Source organism: Galeopterus variegatus, unplaced genomic scaffold, assembly GCF_000696425.1.
Source record: "Galeopterus variegatus unplaced genomic scaffold, G_variegatus-3.0.2 Scaffold2402, whole genome shotgun sequence".
NCBI lineage: Eukaryota > Metazoa > Chordata > Mammalia > Dermoptera > Cynocephalidae > Galeopterus > Galeopterus variegatus.
In genome coordinates, this window is record NW_007728513.1 from 316,098 (window position 1) to 321,149 (window position 5,052).

Genomic DNA, 5,052 nt, shown 5'->3' on the forward strand with positions numbered 1-5,052 from the left:
CAGCCAGTGAGCAGGAACTGGTCTGTATGTGGGATCCGAACCCTCTGCGGGAGTGCCGCTATGCTCCCAAGCGGTGCACTGTAGCAGTGCGCCACCGGGCCGGCCCATGATCATTTTTTTTTTTATCGGTTTTGTGGTGAAATATAACGTACATACAGAAAAGTCCTAGTAACACCAGTGTATAGTTAAACAAATAATTAAAGGTGAGCTCTCTTATAACCACTTCCTAGGACAAGAATCGGATCAAAACCAGCCCCCAGAATGCACCATGTACTCCCTCCCTCCTCCTGACTTTCGCCTACACCATTTTAAAAGATCAGTGTAATATGATGTTCATGACCTAATGACTTTGCCCCACATTAAAGGTGCAATCTTTGTCCAAAAACAGATGGATCCTCTTCCTGGGCTTTGCATATAGCTCAGAGGCATCCGGTTCCCAGAATTTGTTAAAAAATTTCACATATCTTGACAGTTGTTCAAACACCATCATTTGCCCTAACACTCTTTTGCTTTCAAGTCTTTTATGAGGACCATTCCCAGACGCCCAGATCCACTTGTCCTGCAATCCGATCTCATGTCTCTAAAAATACATTCTTTTTATGTTTCTCCCTGACTTTTCAGATCTCCCCAGCAGTCTCTCATTGGGACCTTCTATCTAATTACTTCTGTCCTGGAACTTCTGCCAGGGAAGTCTCCCTTCTCTCGTAGTGCAAGCATCGACCCACTTCAATGCTCACTAATAAGAACTTTCACTCTACACTATCCAGACAGGGATACTTTCAAAACCACATGGGAGGAGGTACAGGCATTTTTGTCACGTTTCTCTACTCCCAAATGTGCCTCCTATTCAGAAAAATGATGCTTTTGGAATTATACCACTGGAGGTGATTTGCTTCAGTCCTGAAGATCTTTTGATCATTTACTATTTTGTTATGGGTCTAATACTCCTGGGAGTGTGCATATCTATGTGTCCACCCCACGGTGCAATAGGAGGGAGCAAACCTTGAACTGGGTGTCCTGATGGAGGGGTTTGCACTCTCCTGACTCCCCAGAGAGGACAAACATTGTAAATGTCAGGAAAAAAGCTGCAGTGAGATCAACCATAGAAACCATGTAGCATAAATCAAAGATGTCAGGAATAGAGTAAAAGTAGTTTTCACTGAGATAGAATATAAAAACAAAGAAAATCTATGACCACTTTGGTGACACTCATCCTAGGACACCTGTGCTTGCAGTGTATCACCGCCCCCCACCCCCAGCCCAGTCATGGTTTTATTTTCCTTCAGTCAAGGGATCCATAGGCCATGGTTGGTTGAGGCTTTCTCCTTAGTAACTGAGGATTTGAAAACAGCATCCAAATTAGAATCCTTTCTGCCTAGCAATCTCTCAGCTGCTTTTCCTTTTTCTCTCCAACCCCAGGTCATCTCCCACACTGCTTCTTCTCTCACTTGGCTCTTAGGAGAGAGTGCACAAGAGTCACCAGAGTGGTAAGAAATCGTAGTCAGATTGGTTGCAAGTGACAGAAACATGGTCCAAGCTGGCTTAAGCAATAAAGGGAATGTATGAGCTCTCCCATCTGAAAAGTCCAGAGGAATTTCTGGCTCCAAGGCCACTTGATTCAGAAATTCAAAAAGGTCATTTGTTACCACCCACTACCAAAAACAAAAATAAAGCAGACAAACAAACAAAAAACCAAGGTCATTTGGACATGGTCTCTCTCCATCTCTCAGCCTTAACTGCCCCTGGTTGGCTCTGTTATTGTGAAAGCCTCACCTCATACCACCCACCTCCAAAAAAAGAGTGAATCAAATTTCAGACCCAGTAACTATGGTCAGGAAGTTGGGACAAGCTGCATGCCTTAGATCTGGGCCAGTCTTGCCCAAACCTCAAGGCGTAGAAGGGTGACTCTCCTTAGGAGAACCAGGGTGCATTTTAGGAAGATTGAAAAACAGATGTAACGGGAAAGCAAAGCAGCAGATGTCCACTGCTTGGGCTTAGGAAAAATAAATATGCCATAGCAGAGTGATTTTCAAGATGTACTTCATGCGCTGATGCATCTGGACTCTTTTTTAAAAAAAATCCTGAGAGGGCCGGCCCGGTGGCACACTGGATAGTGCGCCGCTTGGGAAGCGCGGCGGCGCTCCCGCCCGAGGGTTCGGATCCCACATACGGACCGGTTCCCGCTCACTGGCTGAGCGAGGCGCGGGGGCAACGCCGAGGGTTGCGATCCCATTGCCGGTCCCCGGTCCGGTACGGGGGCAACACTGAGGGTTGCGATCCGTTGCCGGACACGGAAAAAGACAAAAAAAAAAAAAAAAAAATCCTGAGATTCACCAAGTCAGAATAACTGGGGGCGGGGCTTTACAATCAGTACTTTTATCAAATTTCCCCACCGGTTTTGTTTTGCAGCCAGGTTATGAACTACTGCCCCAACTCATAATGATGGTTCAGGACCAAGGATAGCGGTCGACGTGCCCCTCCTCCTGTGACAGCTCATCTGTCTGCCTGGCTATTCCCATGCAGAAGAGGCCTGGGTGGAAAGAGGGACAGGGTGCAGGAAGTGGGGAGGGAGAAAATCTCCAAAGAGGGCCTCCTCTGTAAAAGGCCTTTGTCAAGGCAATGCCAGATGAAAAAAAGTGAAGCTGCCCTTCTTTGCTATTCCTGTATTCATGTGTCCCTTTTCCTGTTCTGGAGCCTTTGTGCTGGCAAAACCAGGGGCTTGCTTTTTCACCTGACATCTGGATGCAAGGCCTTACAGAGCTTTCATCCTCACCATCCTCTTAATATAGCCATAAATCTGTAGCTGGTCCCTGGGAAAGAGACACCACTGAGAAAAAGGAACACAGCTGCTGGCTTAACATGCTTCCATTGGCAAATGTTGTATAAAAGGGGAGAAAAAGATTTTAAGGTTCAGCAGTTTAAAAAAGATCAAGGATTTTACAGCAGAGGCCTCTCTCAGATCTCCTAGATGTCAGCAGCCCCTGAGAAATACAACTGAGTGAAAAAACCTGTCCTTGTGACAACTGGAATTGTCTGTCCGTGTGCCCTGTGGCGGGTAGTAGGAGGCAGTCTGCTGGAGGCTAGACTGTGCTGCAGTCCCGGGCCTCTATGGGCTGTCCTAGAGTCCATTCATCTTCCTTCTGTGAGCAGCACCACAGATTTCCTGTTGAGGAACCACCACTTCTTCCTCATGGGGAAGTCGATTGGGGATTGTGTGTTCGTTAGAGGCTCTGGCCAGTGCTTCCCAAATTGTAACATGTACAGATCTGAGAGATCTGTTAAAATGCAGATCCTGATTCAGTAATTCCAGGGCAGGGCCTGAGATTCTGCATTTCTAACAAGTTTCCAAGTGACGCCAATGCTGCCAGCCTGTGTGTCCATTCTTGAGCACTTGGAAGTTGGATGCTTCCTCTCTGGAACTGGAATCTGAGTAGAGTGTTGAGAAACCTGGCAGAGCCCAGCTGGACCTTGCTGCTTGGAGACTGGGTTCCTGTCCTGCACTATTTCTGGTCCAGGCTCTCCAGCCACCTCTCCCACCTGCAAGCTTCCAACATCCTTGACTAAGAACCCCCTTCACTTCAATAAGCCTGTCTCGGTTTCTGAGGGTGCAAACCAGAAACCCCAACTGACATGGTCTCTGAGCCTCAGTTTCCTAGGCTGTAAAAGAGGCAATAACCCATAATGGTAGGATGTTCACGATGTTAAAGTGACTGAGACACAGGCTCTGTCCTGANTAACCCATAATGGTAGGATGTTCACGATGTTAAAGTGACTGAGACACAGGCTCTGTCCTGAGGGGCTGCCAGTCCTCACAAGGTCCTAAGTGAAAGCCTGCCAGGAGCTTTTAAGGCTGTGCCCTTTGTCTGGCCTCTGCTTAGGGCCAGCTAAAATGTTAGGACACAAGAGCAAGTGAAGTTATTAAAACTTTCAGCTAAGAGATTGGTTTTTCTAATTACCAGTTAATGTCTTCCCTCTTGGGCCTCAGGAGACCTGGTCACTATTATTTAAAATGCAAATTGTTTGGATTTTCTCATAAAATGAGCTTAATGTAAAACCCTTTACATACCAAAATAAATTTTCATTAATTGACCTGTCTGGTGGATTAATTGACTTTAAGTGGTGATGATATCATTTCTCTTACCTAATTACTGCCCTCTCAATTTACCCTGTTTTTGCTTTCTTAAGAAGTGATGATAATTGTCATAATAGGGACTATTTATTAATCTTATTGATACTAATAAAAAGTAAAAGCCAATATTTAGTGAATACTTAAATACATCAGGCAACAAGCTAAACATTTTATATATTCTCCAATATTTGTACATGTTATTTAATTCTTACAACACATCCTATGATGTAAGACCTGTTATGATTCCCGTTTTACTGATGGGGAAATTGAGGCACAAAGGAGTCTGGTAACTTGCCCAAGATTATAAAGTGGTAGGGTTGGCCTGGTATTTTCAACCCAGGCAATTGAACTCCATAGGCCATTCTGATGACCAGAACACTAGACCTGAGAAATGCTTGCACAAGTGTGTAAGGTTCTATAAGAGGGTGATCATTGTAATGTTATTTGTAAGAGAAAAGAAAACCAAAATGAATTGGTTAAATAGGACCTTGTATATTCCATATAATACTATACAGCTATTAAATAGCCAAGACAGAGCTATATGAGTAGACAAAAGAAGCCCAAGATAGATTGTTGGTGAAAAAAAATGTGATATAGGATAACATGTACAGTATAGGTTCATTTGTGTTTAAAAAAACAGCCACCAAAAAGCCATGTAGATGTTTTTGTTTCTATGTTGAAAAAGGTCTAGAAAGGAAGTTACACACCAGAATTAACTCTAAAAACAAGAATGTGGAAGGAGGAGATTTTCACTCTAAATTTTGATATGTTTCTATATCAGTTGAAGTTTTTGCTACAAGCACATAATATTTAGGAAACAAGGAAAAACAAAAATGTTTTGTGCTCTGTAGAAAAAAAAGAAAGAATATTCTTCAAATTATTAACTTATTTCTGGGGGCCAAGAATGAGTTGACATATTTTCT